We start from the raw sequence: 18,557 nt of genomic DNA, 5'->3' as shown, positions 1-18,557 counted from the left end.
AAGGCTGTGCAGTCCCAGGCCGGGGAATGTATCCAGCCTTGTCAGGCACTCGCGATTTGCTGGAGTATACTGGTCGGAGCAATGGCAGCGGTTGTGTTCTCTCGTTAGACCAGAGTAAGGCCTTCGACAGGGTTCTGCATTCATTCCTATTTTGCGTCCTTCACAAATATGGTTTTCCCCGTGAGTTTTGCTCTGTAATACAAAGTATTTACGAGTCCCACACCAGCAGCCTGTTCTTCAATGGACGAGAAGGCCCTCCTTTCAGAGTAGCCTGCGGCGTCCGACAAGGGTGCCCTATGTCACCGTTGCTTTTTGTTCTCACGTTGGACATTTTTGTCCGACACGTTCTCGCCCATCCAGGCATTCGGGGTCTCCCAATACCGGGCGGTGGGGTCATTAGGGTATCTGCGTATGCAGACGATGTCACCCTCTTTCTGCGGATTTGGAGTCTATACATAACGTCTGTAACGTTTTTCACCGGTACGCTCTCCTTTCAGGCGCTCAGCTGAACTCATCTAAGAGCAAGATCATGGTATTGGGTTCATTCTCTGTGCGAGCCGTGGTTCCGTTCGCTCAGTGTACGGTGCTGCGGGTCCTGGGGATCCTTTTTGACAGGCGAGGGATCCAAACTGCAAACTGGGACTCCGCCATTACCGCTGTCAGTGCGAAAGTGCGATCGGCGCAATGCTTCTCTTTCAGCTTCGCTGAGCGGAGTTATTTTATTCGCTCTGTCCTTTGGCGCTCGTTTGTGGCACTTGGGGCAGATTTTGCCTCCTCCTCCTCGAACTGTCATTCGCTTGAATGCCATCTTGTTTTCGTTCTTTTGGTCTAGAAGACAAGCAGTGGTTAACCGCCCAACGTTGATGCTTTCAGTTTCTTTGGGCGGCTGGAGTATACCAAACATCTCGGTTATCTGTCAATGTCTGGCGCTTAAGGTTCTGTTAAGGGTACTTCGTGATGTCACGTGTGCAGCGCGCCCACTGGCAGTGTACTTTTGTTCTGAACAGACGCGCTTTCTGCCAGGTCTTCCTCCACTGGACAGTCTAGTAAGCGCTGAAGCACCTCTTCAGCTGCATGGCTCGTTGGTGGATTTCTTCTGTCGGATACAGCACCACTTGCGGGACAGGGATGTCTTGGAAGTGCCTACTGTCCGGATTTCTGAGCGCCTGGCACTGACGGCGGACGAGGCTCGTGCCCGCCTTCGTAAGCTACGTCTTCCCTTCCGGTGCGTCACGTGACTTCATGTGGCAAGCCTGGTGGGATGCTCTGCCTACCCTCGGGCGCCTCTCTCGGATGGGTGTAACAAGAAACTCCTCTTGTTGCTTCTGTAATGAAGAAGAAACCTTACACCACATATTTTACGAATGCCGGGTTTCAAGGTGTTTCTGGTCGCGAACTGCGCGTTGTTTCTCGTTGCGGTGCCCGTTAGAGTGGGGTGCCCTCCGTGTTGCACCACGATCGGTAACGCATCGGCTATGCCGCTTGGTTACTTTTTTAGGGTTTCATGTTCTCTGGAGGGCCCGTAACAGGGCGGTGGTGAGACGTGCGAGGTTCCTTCCGGTCCTGGCAGCTGTAGCATCCCTTCGTGGTGAGGTGCGAAACTTTCTGACCCATGAGTTGCACCACTTGGACCTCTCTGCTTTCTCATTGACGTGGCTAGCCACGAACGTTTTCACCGTGAAAAATTCCTTAATATTTTTCACGCACTGTTGAGTCGTCTTACCACTCTCCTTCATACAGTGTTAAAACATCAAATGAAAGCTGGTCTTATCTTTCCTTCTTAGTCCTCTCTCTTCACTAATTTAGCACTGTATAGGATTTCTTCCTCATAGTTTCAGTGGTTCATTGCATGTAATGTAATGTAATGTATATAATGTATGTAATGTAATGTAATGTTCTTCACTGGTTCATTGTATGCGCTGTTCTTCGCTGTCTCTTTTTATCGACCACTGTTTATTCATTGTATGTTATTAACTGGTTACTCTGTATATACTGCTGTTATTCATTCTATGTTATCAACTGGTTTCTCTGTATATACCACTGTCATCCGTTGCATGTTATTAACCGGCTTGACTGTATATACCACTGTTATTTACTGCTTGCACTGTACATATCATCAGGTTAATGTAATAAATTTTCTTTATATATATATATAGACGATATTCGACGATGCAAGGAACAACTGCAAGCCTTGTTGAACAGAGAATACGCTGGTGCTATGATACGGAGTAGAGTAAAAGTTATCCAGACAGAAGAACGTCCAGCAAAAGTGTTTGCTGCACTGGAAAGGAAGCACGTTGCGGATAATGCCATCACTGTTATAAACATTGGAGACAGCATAATACGTAGTAGGAAAAGGACAGACGAGTCTTTTGTACAAGAGTATAAGGCGCTTTTTGCGCCATCTGGGCGATCGATGAGCGTCTCGTCTACAACTGTGTTCGAACATATACCCAAAGTTCTTGTGCAGTTAAAGGAGATGATGCAAGAAGAAATCACTGTAGAAGAAGTGGCTTGAGCCATTAAAAAGCTGCAACCGAGGAAGTCTCCGGGGCCAGATGGCTTCGGCACCGCCTTTTACAAGGTTTTCTCTGAACGCCTCGCGCCCATTCTACAACTTGTCTTCAAGGACATCCATGAAAGGGAGCTCCTTCCTCCTTCGATGAGACGAGCACACGTGATCTTCATCAGGAAAAAGGCAAAGAACGGCGGCGTTTACGAAATCGGCGATTTCCGACCGATTAGTCTTTTGTGCACCGACTATAAGATCCTTGCAAAGATATTGGCGCGAATACTTGAGCTGGCTCTAAGTTCGGTAGTCGGTGTGCATCAGCCTTACGGATTCAAGGGCCGATCGCTTGTAAACAACCTACACCTGATGCGTACCGTGTACGAAGTGGCTGAGGCTTTGCAGAAACATTTGGGAGTACTTCAAATAGACCTAAGGCGCGCTTTTGACAAGGTTCGACACGACTTCCTGTTTGCACTTCTACATTGGTGTGATGTCGGCGATTACCTGGAAGGCTGGGTTAGGCTATGCTACCGGGACTTAACAGCTACGCTTCTGGTAAATGGTAGCCCAAGTGAACCTATTCCCGTGCTAAGCTCAGTCAGGCAAGGGTGTCCTCTCTCTCCTATACTTTTTGCATTGTATTTGGAACCTCTGTGCAAGAACCTCATCGCTGATGGACGGCTAACAGGGCTCGAAACGCCTAACGGGAATCTGGGTGTACTGGCCTACGCGGACGATATTGCGATCATCTTCTCTGCAATAGAGCAAGTGCCTGTCATACTGAAACACGTCGAAATGTTCTGCAAAGAATCTGGTGCCTCCATTAACTTAGATAAGACGTCTGGTTCCTGGTTGGGGCCTTGGGATGTCACGCCAGAGTGGTTTCTCGGGATCAAGTGGGACAAGATGGTGAGCAGATACCTCGGCATTGCCTTCGCGTCAGATAAGCCAATCACCGAGCAGTGGCGCCTTCATGTGGATCATCTTCGAGGCCCGATCTTCAAGTGGTCCGGCAGGAACATATCTTACTTAACGAGAGCATACGTTTGTAATACTTCTGTGTACCCCATTTTCTTCTACCGTGCACAGGTTACCCCTTGCTTCCAGCGCGCACCGAGTACATAGGATTTTTGCTACTTTTATCTGGAACTCGCCATTGGAAAGAATGAGAAGAACGAACATCTTTCATAGTGTTGAGAACGGTGAATTCGGACTGATCAACGTGGCAGTCAAAGTAGTCGTTCACCGTTTTTTCTACTTTCGCCAGAGAAAGCACAATGTCTTGGAATGGGCCCTACAAGTGCTGGGTCCCGTTTTCATGCCAGCCTTCACAGTAACGACAGGGATGTCACCTATGCGCAAGAGGACCCTTACATTCTACAAGGAAGTGGCTGAATCCGTGACATTCCTGACGAGCAGGTTCTCCTGGGACTACCTAATCACAGTTAAGAGGCGCACACTGTACCGGGACCTTATCAGCATCTTATTTCCGGTGCCATTATATCGAAGTCTATACCCAGGACGAGGGAATGACAAGGTTCTGAAAGTGATGAAGACACTACCTGTTCCTACTGGTACGCAAAGGTTCTTCACGTTGTTTCATACGGAGACACTACCAGTGAAAACCTGGCTCGCAGGTAAAGGCTTCCCGGTACCACGCGGCAGTACCTGTGACATGTGCTTCGCAGGGCAAGAAACCTTGATTCACACCTTCATCGGATGCAGAAATGCAATACAGTTTTGGGGATTTCTCAGGGCAGTGTTTGACATCGAAGAAGACATAACTTGGATCCGCTTGAAGTTCTTGGACGTCCGTGAGGACAAGGGTCCTTCCTTGAGGCTCCTCTATATCTGTGGGCTACATGCTCTGTGGCAACACAGGATGGATGTTGCCGACTGCAAGACACCACCACGGATTCCTCTAGTCTTACTTCCTGCGAAATTGGATTGGTCGGTCAGTGCCCTCAAAGAGCAAGGCGCGCCAGACGGTGAGCTGTTGCGAAGAACAACGAATACGCAGGATACATTGAGAAACGCTTTCCCCAAGGAGCTAGAAAAATATCTAGAGCCAGTGTCGTTTCACCAAAGTGCTTCGTATGCGCTGCACAACATGCTGCCAGTACCGTAAGAGGTGTTTTGGACAATGTTCTTTGAGAGTGCATGCAACAATCCTTCCTGAGGTAGTGATGGCTCTTGCATAGTCAACTACGCGGTCTAACTTGGTCTCTGTACGAGGACACCTAGATCAAGGTGATGCGAGGAGTGAAATCATGCTGTCTTTGTGTTCAGTTTAGATTGCTTCAACAGCTAGTAACGATTTTCTGATGTGGGCCCACATCCAGTGTCAGACGTGACAGTTTATCGTATATGTTTGTTATTCTTCCTTGTTTTAGTCACAAGCCGTGTGACTTTTGTAGATGTTACATGTGCCCTGCATGTCCTGCTGAAGTTGCCGTACATCCTGTATACTTCTCCATACACCCAGTCTGTGCCGGTGACACCTTGCTTTGGTACATCTCGTGAAGGTTTACACTCAAGGATGACTTGGTGCCAAAGTAGGCGCCAGCAAAGCGTTGTCGTGACGTGATCTGTAAATAATCAACTTTTAACACAATAATAATAAAAAAAGCTGAAATAATAATAAAAAAAAAGGCCGAGTGGTCTAAGGCGCCAGACTCAAGGCTTACCCCCTTGCCCGCAAAAAAAAAAAAAAAGGAAAAAAAGTGGCCTAATGCATAAGGCGTCTGACTTCGGATCAGAAGACTGCAGGTTCGAGTCTTGTCGCGGACGACCGCTGCCAGAATCCTTTTCCTCAAGTCTGCCTTATACTGGTACCCAGGCAGAAATCAGGACTGGTTCCCAAATGGTCCCCAAGTGGTTCCATTTGCAGTTGAATGGTCCCAGATAGGTCCCCAAGTGGTATTAATGGTCCCACTCTGGCTTTAAGCGGGTTCCATTCTGGTCCCAGATGGGTCCCCAAGTGGTGTTAGTGGTCCCATTCTGGCTTTAACCGGGTTCCATTCTGGGCCCAGATGGGTCCCAAAGTGGTGCAGTGTTCCCACTCTGGCTTTAAGCGGGTTCCATCTGGGCCCAGATGGGTGCCAAAGTGGTGTGTGGTTCCCACTCTGGCTTTAAGCGGGTTCCATTTTGGGCTCAGATGGTTCCAGCACTTCCAGCTGGAGCCTCACAGGTACCATTTTGTTCCCAGAATGGTCACTTGAGACTCCAAGTTGGGCAGCTTCCCAGCTTTCCCCTTTGAGATTTCATCTTGTCCACACTCGCCATATATCCTTCTGGTTTTGTTTGGTCTATTACTCTGATCTATTTTAGCACATGCATGATCTCTTTTTATTGCTGTTTATCCAGGTGCGTGCTTCTGCGATCAAATATATGCTGTATCCCTGTAACTCCAATTCGAGCACATATTCTCATCTGAAGGTGCATATCATAACACATTAAGTACCAGAAAAAGGTAAAAAATACATCTCAACAACAACAAAAATTAAGCTAAATAACTAGAAGAAAGACAACGAAAAAAAAAGAAAAGGTAACTGCAGAGGCTGATGCAATGTGGAGACGCTACGGCGGCTACAAATTCAAACTTCAAACAGCGAGAGCCGAGAGGGAGAGGAGAGGGCGAGAGAGGCGAGAGTGGCAGGTGGCATGGCCAGGCATGGCAGTTGGAGAGCTTGAACGCTTGAACGCGTCGCAGCAAGTTGGTTTGGTCTTCAGTTGCCGTCGCAAGGATGGTGTATCTCCTGTGCAGTATTTACGTGTGTTTTAGTGGGCTTTGTAAGACAATGCGATGACAATGGTTCGTGTGCAACACATTGTCGATTTCCCGGAAGAGTTTTGACGCCAAGAAGACCTAAACGGCGTAGGGGCAAAACGCACTGTGAAACGCCAATCGGACTGCACGTCGCGAATGTTTGCAGGTATGAGTGATGACCGTGATGTTTTGATTGCTATTAAATACATGTTTCATTTTAGAAACTTAGGTGGAACTTGGAAGAGAAACAGGATAAGAAGATTCCGAACGCACGGTGAAGAGGAAGGGGGTGTCGCGACCTGCATGGAAAACAGGAGTGTCATGTGTCATCTTCTCTAAGAAAATACAAGATGTGAGGTGGCCAACGAACGAAAGCTCCCTGTGGTCCGTGAGTGCATCGCACAGTCAGGCATATGCTTTGTCAAGACACAGTGAGTGATCAGACTTATACTACGCGGTATGTACATGTAGAGATGTATTGATTATTTCTTTCTGCTCAGTGTATGCTTTTAGCAGAATAAACGGTATTTAATTGAGCAATATGTACATTTCTACGCATTATTTTCAGTCATGCATTCAGTGGCCCCAGCTGCTAAGTGGTCGGATCCCGGACCACTTGGCAGAGGGGACCACTGGATCAATTCCACTGGTTCCAGTTCAAGTGGGACCATCGTGAAGCTGGTTCCACTTTCAACTGGTCCCAGTCAGTAAGTGGGACACACTCAAAGTGGGACCTGTCCAATAAACCACTTTGAAGTGGTCCCACTCCAGAGTGGTCCCATTCTGAAGTGGTTTAACGAACTGGTCCCCCATGGGACCACTTGGCAAGTGGGACCAGAGTGGGACCATTACTAGGGTGGGACCAGAGTGGGACCATTACCAGAGTGGGACCAGTTCGTTAAACCATTTTGAAATGGTCCCATTCCAGATTTCTGCCTGGGTATATATCCCTTCAGATGCACATGTGGTCGCTAAATAACATATGTTATGTATACAGAGGGTAAATATTGGGTCCGTTTAGAGTGACAAATGTCCGCGTGGCCTAATGGATAAGGCGTCTGACTTCGGATCAGAAGACTGCGGGTTCGAGTCCTGTCGCGGACGACCGCTGCCAGAATCCTTTTTCCTCACATCTGCCTTATACTGGTATATATCCCTCCAGATGCACATGTGCCCGCTAAAGAACATATGTCATGTATACAGAGGGTAAATATTGGGTCCGTTCAAAGTGACATATCTCCGCGTGGCCTAATCAGTCTACATCCGGCTGTCGATGAGTGCGGACGCAGGTGTTCCGGCCTCCGCCGTAGTAGGCAGTATGGCTAAGCCTAGCCGGGTTGAAGAAGGAAAACGTGTTTTGAAAGACAACATGGAATACAGGATCATCATGCCAGCTGTGCCTACAGGTACCGTTTCACGCAATACGCTTTTTTTGCACGCGAAACCCGAAGGAAGACCGTACAACGTTAATCATTTTGGCCAAACGCTGCAAGGCTTAGTGAAAAGAGAAGACGTTGCTACATTCGGCGTATTTCAGTACAATCACGTGTGGGCAATCACGTTTCATAGCGTTGCTGAGAAAGAAAAACTGTTTGCTCGAAAAGAACTGACTGTAAAGGGACAACGGTGTGTTATCATAGACCCTAACCGGAAAAAAATTGACGTGAAAATACATTGGCTTCCTGGTAACGTGCCAGACGAGGAAGTGCATAAAGCCTTCGAGACATATGGAAAGGTTACCGATATACGACGAGAGAAGTGGAAAGCTTCGTTTTTTGAAGGCGTTGATTCAACTACGCGGCAAGCAACTATCTGCCTAAAAGATGATTCATCAGCCGATAACCTACCGCATCAAATGTACATCGCAGGGTGCCGGGTCCTCGTAGCTGTACCAGGAAGACCGCCAATGTGCTTGAGGTGTAAGCAAATCGGGCATATCAGAAAACAGTGCCACACTCCATGGTGTAGAACCTGTCGTGCATTTGGACATCAGGAGGAGGAATGTGTCAAAACATATGCGTCGCGGGCAAGGAAAGCGAACGAAGTTGGGGCAGAACTGTATATTGTGGAAGGTGAAGAAGTCAGCGAAACAAATAGAGCAGAAGATCAAAGCCGGGAGGACTGTGAAGTAGAAAAAGAGAGTCAAGTAGAACAACAGCTTGACAGAAACGAGGAAACAGAAAGGGATGAAGAAATGTATGAAGGGGACATAGCATTTAAAAGGAAAGGCGAAAATAAAGAATCGCCTGTAACAGACGCAACGAACACAGAGCGGCAGTGGAAGACGGTGAAAAGGAAAAAAAAGGAAATTCCACTGCTAACGACATGTTCAGGCCACTGCCAACACAAGTGGACTCATCGCAACTAGACGATATGGGCTTTCTAGCAACATAGTCAACATAGCGTAAAGTCTCTCAACGGCGCCGTAACAACACCATGGAGAGAGCCATAACTGTCGCAACACTAAATATAAGGGGACTGAACTCACGGAAGAAACAATATCAGTTGAAACGCTATCTTGAAAATTTTCCTTAAATAGACGTACTTGCAGTGCAAGAAACGAAGATCAGCACACAGAAAGAAGCAGATTCTCTCGTATCTAGCTGCTTTATCAAGTCTTACGATGTTGTCGTAAGTCACGCCGAGGGATTATCAGCGGGTTGTCTGCTGATGCTGAGAAAGCTAGACTGTTTGTACCAATATCACATGCGGTGGATGACAAAGGCCGAATTGCAATGCTAGATGTTCTGATTAACAACGAAATTTGGCGATTTATAAACGTCTATGTCCACAATGAACCGCAAGAGAGAACAGCGTTCTTTTTAAGTCTAAGAAGCTACATGAGTGATGTATATAAAACGGTGCTATTGGGAGATTTCAACTGTACGCTAAACAAATGCGACCGAAGTAACCAACAAATAGGCAACGACCTGAGTATTGAAGTATTTAAGGGGATACTCGAAGAATACGGGATGTTTGATGTAGCGGAAGAAATACCTCAAAGACGTGTCCTTTATACACATTTTCAAGGTACTGCACACGCTAGACTGGATAGAATTTACTGTGCAACTACAAGCTCACCAAGAGTCACGCAATATAAGGTACATCCAACGTATTTCAGTGATCATTGTCTGGTTATGGCATCGTTGGGCCAGGCTCTTGCAGAAAAATGGGATCGTACTGGGTGGCAGCTGTGGAAACTTAACACGGCTTTGCTCGACGATCAGGAATTTGACGACTTCGTGAAGAACGGGATCATCGAAATAATCACAGGAAAAGGCAGCTGGATAGTGGCGTGGGAAGAGTTTAAACTGAAATTGCGAGCATTTGCAATACAGCGGAGCAACATTTTGGCCTTCCAAAGGAACCACTGTCAGAAAGAGCTTGAAAAGGCACTAGTGAATGTAATGCATATGGAAGCAAGACAGCCAGGAGAATTTTCGGAAGACATGGCCAGGATAAAGCTAGAGATGAACCTGATAGCAGAGCACATATATGAAGGCGCAAAAATCAGATCAAGGACGCAATATTACTTGCCCGATGAAACGCCTAGTAAGAGGTACGTGTGCAAAGAAAAAGTGTATACCGCCAAGAAACAAATCACTGAAATTGAAGAACAAGGAAGAATAATATACGACCCGGATCAGATACGAGCTGGCTTCGAAACATACTACAATAACCTGATAGGCCAATCAAGAAGCACAACAAACCCAGCATTGAAGGGAAAATTAGAAAATATCTTATCGAGACTGTCTAAAGAAGAACAGGATAACCTGGAAAAGCCGATAAGCCTTTCCGAGGTAAAAGAAGCAATACGGACACTAAAGAAAAACCGAGCACCTGGACCGGATGGGATTGGTGCCGATCTCTACATAAAGTATGCGGATCACATCGCATGGATACTACTACAAGTGTTTCGTGAAGCTGAAGAAGAAGAGATGCTCCCACCATCCTTTAGAAGATCACATACAGTGCTAATACCAAAGAAAGTGCCGGATGGAACAGTGCCAAAAGTGACCGACTATAGACCAATAACACTCTGTGATGTGGACTACAAGGTGTATTCAAAGGTGTTAGCAGCGAGATTACAGGGCTGTGTGGCAAATCTAATTGGAGATCATCAAACCTGTGCAATTAAAGGGAGAACAATACAAACAAACATCCACGTGCTACGGACTATATTTGACATTAGTCGATTGGAAGGACATCAGGTAGCTGTGGTGCAGGCGGACTTGAAAAAGACTTTCGATAGGGTCTGTCATTCCTTTTTGTTTACAGTATTGAAAGCGATGAATTTCGGACCAATTTTTATACAACGCATCAGACTGTGTTACACAAGTGTAGCGACCAGACTCATTGTGAACAATCAGTGCAGCAAACCAGTGCAGCTACACTCTTCAGTTCGCCAAGGATGCCCCTTATCCCCGCTATTGTTTGACATTTATTTAGAACCCTTGTGCCGGAGTGTGATATTGAATGATTGTACAGGGTGTTACCCTATAAAAGTCTACCCGCGCCGGCATGCCGTGCTCGCCAATTACTCAATGCAGGCGGTACAATGTGTTGCCTACGTATAAAACTCATAAGGACATTCCATCATGGTAAATATCGAAGTGATTGAGCACCGTAAAGGAAAGTTATAGCGCCAAACGTGAGGTTCCCGTACTGAAAACAGCCAAGATGGCGCCTCTCAGTTAGCAGACGACATCCCTTTTGGGTGTCGTCTGCTGAGTAAGCGTCGGCATTTTTCGTTCCTCACGTTGCTTAGTTCTGAGCAAAATACGACAGTTACACGAAAGCGAAATGAAAACTGCAGTTCCATCCGGCTGGCAGGATATGCGACACGTTGTCGTGTGGGGAGCAGCATGTCAAGTGCTCTTCTCAACGCCGCCATCTTGTTTGTTTTGACTATGGGAATTGCACGTTTTGAGTTATAACTTCGTGCTGCGGCACTCAATCACTTTGAAATTTACCAAGATTAATTGTCCTTATGAGCTTTATATAAAGATCGCACAATGTGCCACCTGCATTGAGTAATTGGCGAATACGGCATGGCGGCACGGGTAGACTTTTATAGGGTAACACCCTGTATAACAGGGTACAAACTATCTGATATTGAAGTGAAAGTCTTAGCATACGCTGATGATCTAGTATTCTTAACGGAAGATAAGAGGAGCGTTAGCGCCGTGATGTATGAGATCGACGAATATTGTAAAGTGTCGGGGGCAGAGATAAATAAGTAAAAACCCTTAGGTGTATGGTCTGGAATGTGGGGTACAATGCCAGCTGAATTCGAGGGTATAACATGGCAAAGTACACCGGCCACATACTTCGGTATTCCTCTAGACTGCAGCAAAAACACAAATAGTGTGTGGCGGCAACAGGCAACAAAAGTAAAACGGCATGCGAATATTATGAAGGAGGCAAGAATGTCAATTTTTCACAGGGCGGCTGTGTGCAACACCTTTCTCGCCGCAAAACTGATATACATGCTACATGTGCTGCAATGCTCACGCAAGAATATTCAGGTTTTCCATAGAATATTCGCTGTCTTTGTATGGAACTCGACGTTCGAATCTATGCGCAGAGAAAACTTGTTTCGTCGAGTTGAAGATGGAGGATTGAGTTTGCGCCACTTGTTTATTAAGCAACTAGTTACGAGACTTGGGTTCTTTAGAGAGAGCAAACATGCACTCATGCTCGGCAGTAGCAGTAGCACGGCAGTAGCACTCATGCTCGGCTAGATCGTATATACAGGGTGTCCCAGAAAACGTGTCATTGAATTATAATAAAAAAACTACGCCACCTAGAATCATACGGTCAACGGCATTTGTTCTTATTAGGTTTTTGCCACCTTGTAACGTTAATGTCATGTACCCCAAGTTTAATTATGCAAATATTTGCGAACTGAACTAAGAAATTTGCCCAGGGAAGGTCACTTTTTTACCCCACCAATATGAAGAGCGTGCCGAATTCACTCAAATTCATGATAATTGACAGTGATATTCACGAGCTATCCCATCGGAAAAAATAGCCGAATATCATGCTTTTCGGAGCACCGGACCATAACGCGCGATGTCTTTTTGAGCGCAATCGCTCGCAGTCCGACGAAGGGAGGTTCCGAAGCCAGCCCACAGATTGATAGTGGAAAAAGTAACAGTTCCTAAAATTGGGAGAGGGAACGCGTTATCCCAGCGAAAGTCGGACGTGATAAGCCATGCCTGCGTTATCTCTTTCTGCGATGCCGGGGTGGGCTGGGTTTTCAACCTCCTTTCGTCGGACTGACAAAGATTGCGCTGAAAAATTCATCGTGCGCTATTCTGTGCGACCTCCGTAGAGCATGATGTTCGGCTATTTTTTCCGATGGGATAGCTCCTGAATATCCCTGTCAATTATCATTAATTTGACTAAATTAGACACGCTCTTCACATTGATGGGGTAAAAAAGCGACCTTTACTAGGCAAATTTCCGACTTAAGCTCGCAAAAATTTACATAATTAAACTTACGTTACACGACATTCACATGACGAGGTGGCAAAAACCCAGTAAGAACAAATACCATTGGCCGCATGACCCTAGGTGATGTAGTTTTTTTATTATAATTCAATGACACGTTTTCTGGGACACCCTGTATGTTTCTGCTGAGATCGACACCTCAAGGGGCCGATATGTGGTCGCGCCAAGTAGCTTCTCGGACCACGCTCTGGTGATCTTTACGTGTGCCTGGACAGCTGGAAACAACAAGTCTTTTAAGAGAGATACACCCTGGAGATTCAATGAAGCCCTTTTGGATACAGAAGAGTTTCGCATGCAGATCGCCAATATGCTGAACGAATATGTCGCACAAAAGAAAGTTGACGCCGTTTCCTGGGAGTTTCTCAAGTGCCGCCTTAAGGCAGCTGCGATTAAGGCTGGCAAACTATTGAGTTCTAGGACCAAGCAAGAGAAGAAACAGATGGTCAGTACCCTCCAGATTTTAATTCGCGAAGAGGAGCGGACTCCCGGCCTCTTTATAGACGGACGACGACGAAGCTACTAAGTAGAGGTGTAATTTCGAGTGCTCTTTGAATTTCTGGTGCTTTTTTGCGTGGGAGCCGCGTTAATCGCGGTTTTCCCAACTTTTCACGATGGACAGCAACCCGCCTCTCCGTGAGTGGTGTTTCGGCGTTCGGATCCCGGACGTCGCGATGATGGACGACCTCGTCGACGCAGTCTTCGATGCCGTTGGTCCCGGCAACTTTTACGGGATCTCCCACCGTGGTGGAAACCTGTATGAGGTGGGTCTCGCAACGCGGTCTGCTTTGGACCGTGTCCTGGAATGCGGCCTGATTGTCGCGGAGCAGCCGTGCTCCATTGATCTCTTCGGTCCACGCTTGGTGAGCGTGGTGTGTAAGATGGTCCCGTTGTACATGCGGGATGAAAACCTGATCCGGGTCTAGAACAAGTACGGTAAGGTCCTGAAGATGGAAGATGTGACCTTCCAGGACAGGAAGGGAAGAGGAACTCTGCGTACGGGCAATAAGAAGGTCCTAATGGAAATGAGTCAGAAGAGTCCGCTGCGATTACCCGGGTGTTAAGCGTGTGTGCCGTCGGTGCAAGCAAGAGGGCCACTTTCGGTCCGCCTGTAAGGTGCCCTTCTGTGAGCGGTGTTCCAGCTTTGGTCATACGACGGATGAGTGTGGGTCCCGTTGCCGTCGGTGCCGCAGTAGGCACTCCCAGGGCCCTTGCCCTGCTCCGGCTTCTTACGCCACCATGGCCAACACAGATTTTCCGCAGCTACCTCCTGTGCAGCGGCGGGCCAACCCTACTCCGGTGACGGCGGTTGTTTCTGCAACGGGGATTGGGAACAAGCATGAGGAGCCAGCGACAATCCCAGGGGATCGAAATGAAGCTGAGGCGCAGCTGATGGCGCCGACTTTGGCATCTCCTGTTGACCCGCTTGTTACTGAAGCTGCTCCATCCGTCTCGTCCCTCATTCTGGGTGGTGTTGTCCCAGACATCAGAGGTAGTTCGGACAGTGAGGCCACCATTGTTTCCGTTGCCCCGGAATCAACGGCACCGAGAGGCGACGTGGGTGACCAGTCCATGTCCGACAACTCAACTTCAGGTGAAAGCAGTATGAAAACAGTCAACAATGGAGTAGCCCATCGGAGGAAGAAACGGAAAACGCAGCCACCACTCGTTCGCGAGCTGTTTGACTCGGAATCAGAAAGTTCGTAGGTTCTGCACTTACTCTTGTATGATGGAATTCCTTAGTGTTAGTGTTGCTCTGGTAGCTCTTTTCCTGTATTCCATTCCTATCATGCGCGTCAAAGTTGTCACTCTAAATGTTAACGGTCTACGCAATGTCGACAAACAAGCGGACGTTGTTAGCTTTGGACGACGTTTAAGAGCGCATATTTTGCTGTTGCAAGAAACTCATTTCTATTCTACGCGAGACGTCACGCAATTTAAAACTCGATTCAGTGTTCCTGTTTATGCCAGCTTAGGGTCGGCAAACGCGTGCGGTGTTGCTGTGGTGATCTTGGATAGGGTTTTGTTGAATCGGTTTTTCTGTACGTACGATGGCGAAGGTCGGCTATTGTGTTTTGATTTTTATGTAGGAGATGTAAAGTATCGGATTGTTAACCTGTATGCCCCTGCGCGGGCTACTCATACTAACAGTTTTTTTCTTCGCTCGACGCGACCTTCTTGTCCACAAGAAACGTCATTCTTGCGGGCGACTTTAATTGTGTTATCGACTCGCAGGTAGATGTCATAGGCCAAGGTCAGGGGCGACCTGTATGGAATGCTCGGGAATTAGTAGTACAGGGTGTTACCCTATAAAAGTCTACCCGCGCCGGCATGCCGTGCTCGCCAATTACTCAATGCAGGCGGTACAATGTGTTGCCTACGTATAAAACTCATAAGGACATTCCATCATGGTAAATATCGAAGTGATTGAGCACCGTAAAGGAAAGTTATAGCGCCAAACGTGAGGTTCCCGTACTGAAAACAGCCAAGATGGCGCCTCTCAGTTAGCAGACGACATCCCTTTTGGGTGTCGTCTGCTGAGTAAGCGTCGGCATTTTTCGTTCCTCACGTTGCTTAGTTCTGAGCAAAATACGACAGTTACACGAAAGCGAAATGAAAACTGCAGTTCCATCCGGCTGGCAGGATATGCGACACGTTGTCGTGTGGGGAGCAGCATGTCAAGTGCTCTTCTCAACGCCGCCATCTTGTTTGTTTTGACTATGGGAATTGCACGTTTTGAGTTATAACTTCGTGCTGCGGCACTCAATCACTTTGAAATTTACCAAGATTAATTGTCCTTATGAGCTTTATATAAAGATCGCACAATGTGCCACCTGCATTGAGTAATTGGCGAATACGGCATGGCGGCACGGGTAGACTTTTATAGGGTAACACCCTGTATAACAGGGTACAAACTATCTGATATTGAAGTGAAAGTCTTAGCATACGCTGATGATCTAGTATTCTTAACGGAAGATAAGAGGAGCGTTAGCGCCGTGATGTATGAGATCGACGAATATTGTAAAGTGTCGGGGGCAGAGATAAATAAGTAAAAACCCTTAGGTGTATGGTCTGGAATGTGGGGTACAATGCCAGCTGAATTCGAGGGTATAACATGGCAAAGTACACCGGCCACATACTTCGGTATTCCTCTAGACTGCAGCAAAAACACAAATAGTGTGTGGCGGCAACAGGCAACAAAAGTAAAACGGCATGCGAATATTATGAAGGAGGCAAGAATGTCAATTTTTCACAGGGCGGCTGTGTGCAACACCTTTCTCGCCGCAAAACTGATATACATGCTACATGTGCTGCAATGCTCACGCAAGAATATTCAGGTTTTCCATAGAATATTCGCTGTCTTTGTATGGAACTCGACGTTCGAATCTATGCGCAGAGAAAACTTGTTTCGTCGAGTTGAAGATGGAGGATTGAGTTTGCGCCACTTGTTTATTAAGCAACTAGTTACGAGACTTGGGTTCTTTAGAGAGAGCAAACATCCATTTCTAAGAATTGTAATTCAAAGTGTTGGTCATGAATTGTTACCAGAAGTCACGAATTTTGGTAGATATGTGAATGTGGCGACCAGTGCGTTTTATGCTGAGGTTGTTGGAAGCATGAAGTTTCTTTTGGCAAGGTTTTCGAAGGAGTATATATTCACAGTCACAAAAAAACAGTTAGCGGCAGACCTCGTGGATGTGCTGTTCCCTGAGCCAATGTACCGACAAATACCAAAGGCATGGCCGGGCAGAAAAATTCTAAAACGTGTTAAGAAGATGCCAATCAAACCGGAAATCAAAACTCTCTTTTTTAAATTACATACAAGAACCTTGCCGGTGAAGACGTGGTTGCAAGATAAGGGATTTTTTGTGCCTTGGAGAGTGAACTGTCGTTTCTGCAGGACCCCAGAGACGATAGAGCACGTCTTTCTTTATTGCACGGAAGCCCAGTTCTTATGGAGTGACTTGAGTGACATGCTTAGGAAGGACCTCAATCTGAACCCGCATACCATGAGGTTTTTGCCATTAAGTGGAAAAAGAGGATTTAGATATGATGTCTTGTGTGTTATCGCACTTTTTTGCATATGGAAAGTCCGAATGAAAGACAGAAATGAGGAGCCGTTGCAGCCGCCAATAGTGTTTTTAAGACAGGAATTAAGAGAGCTACGACAGGCAGCTGAGGCGAAGAAAAACGTACCTGACTGGCTAAGGGAATTTTGCGATAAGCTTCACAGAAGACATGTGAGCCTATTTTAACTGCAGAAGTGGCATACTATTAATATCCAACCCCTTTTATTTGTGAATGTCGCTCCGGCGGAAGCGAGAGTGTGATTTTAGAATGTGGCTCGTTGTGTATTGAACAATGATAATAAAGGGGAAAAAAAATCCGCGTGGCCTAATGGAGAAGGCGTCGGACTTCGGATCAGAAGACTGCAGGTTTGAGTCCTGTCACGGACGACCGCTGCCAGAATCCTTTTTTCTCACGTCTGCCTTATACTGGTATATATCTCTTCAGATGCACATGTGGCCGCTAAAGAACATATGTTATGTATACAGAGGGTAAATATTGGGTCCGTTCAAAGTGACATATCTCCGCGTGGCCTAATGGAGAAGGCGTCTGACTTCGGATCAGAAGACTGCAGGTTTGTGTCCTGTCGCGGACGACTGCTGCCAGAATCCGTTTTCCTCACGTCTGCCTTATACTGGTATATATCCCTTCAGATGCACATCTCAAGATGCAGTGTCGTCTGCTATGCTTCCACTTTAACTCCCGAAATCTGGGCGCTGTGCGCATGCTCAACATAAGACGCAGCAGAACTTAAGTCCTGTCAGCAGCTTTTTACTTTTCCTTCCACTACATGTCTGTAGAGTATTCTGCGGGGATGTTACTCGTGTGAGTGCACGGTTATAGTGCTTAAAAACACCGTGGATTAATTCAGATGGCACCCAGATTAAATTGAATAGCATCTGGATTTTTTCAGATGGCGCAGGGATTAAACTGTATGACGCTCGGATTGTTTCGGATGGCGCGAGGACTAATTCAGATGGCACTTGGACTAAAATGGACAGGAACACCTGTAGTTCCATAGAAAGGTTTACCTACTGCTGGCCTTACTGATAAGGACGGTTTCCCGCCGTTTCTCGTGAATTTGAAATTTTCGTTCGATACATGGATGTCCATCGATTAAACCGCGTAGCAGTAGGAAGGCTATTCCACGCCGAATCATCCAGAGGTGTCGCTAGACCCCCTTAGAATTTTGATTACCGAAACCTGCGGTTTCGGTAATAGTTCACGCTCCCCCATGACTGCTTCTTGAGACTCGTCCAGGCGAGCGAATCCTCCAGTGATCAGCGGAGCCGACGTTGCATTCGGTACTGCTCCGCGAAGCAGTCATTCAAGGGGAACTAACCACTCAGAGCGAGCGTTTTCAAGCATCTGCTTCATGAACGAGTAAACGACATAGGTGAAGCAGGCGCTCAAAACGGACGTTTTGGAGCATCTCGTCCATGAATGATCTAGCAGAAGCAGGTCATTCAGCCGGTCACGGCATTCCGTTCGTTCTCCTGCTCGATCTCACACAGAAGCGATCAGGCAGCACGGGGACAACGACGTCCACAGCCCTTTCCTTGTCGGAGCCACAGAAAGCCGCAGCAGCAGAAATTCCCTGCTCTTCTCCCGTATCCGAATTTTTGGTTGTCATGCTGCCTTGTTGCTCCGCAGAGCCTGGGCAGCCGGTCAGGGGCGGATCTAGGATTTTGCCGA

The 18,557-nt window shown here is 47.0% G+C and overlaps 1 non-coding gene across 1 annotated transcript; it reads left to right on the top strand.

Moving 5' to 3' along the window:
• Nucleotides 1-7,312: 7,312 nt before the first annotated feature.
• Trnar-ucg (transfer RNA arginine (anticodon UCG)) lies at nucleotides 7,313-7,385 on the top strand. Its single transcript has one exon. It is a non-coding gene; the product is annotated as a tRNA-Arg (tRNA).
• The last annotated feature ends 11,172 nt before the right edge of the window (nucleotides 7,386-18,557 follow it).

The sequence above is a fragment of the Ornithodoros turicata genome, chromosome 1 (genome assembly GCF_037126465.1).
Source record: "Ornithodoros turicata isolate Travis chromosome 1, ASM3712646v1, whole genome shotgun sequence".
NCBI classification, from domain to species: Eukaryota; Metazoa; Arthropoda; class Arachnida; order Ixodida; family Argasidae; genus Ornithodoros; species Ornithodoros turicata.
The sequence above is the reverse complement of the archived record's forward strand: the minus strand, read 5'-3'. Positions and strand labels throughout refer to the sequence as shown.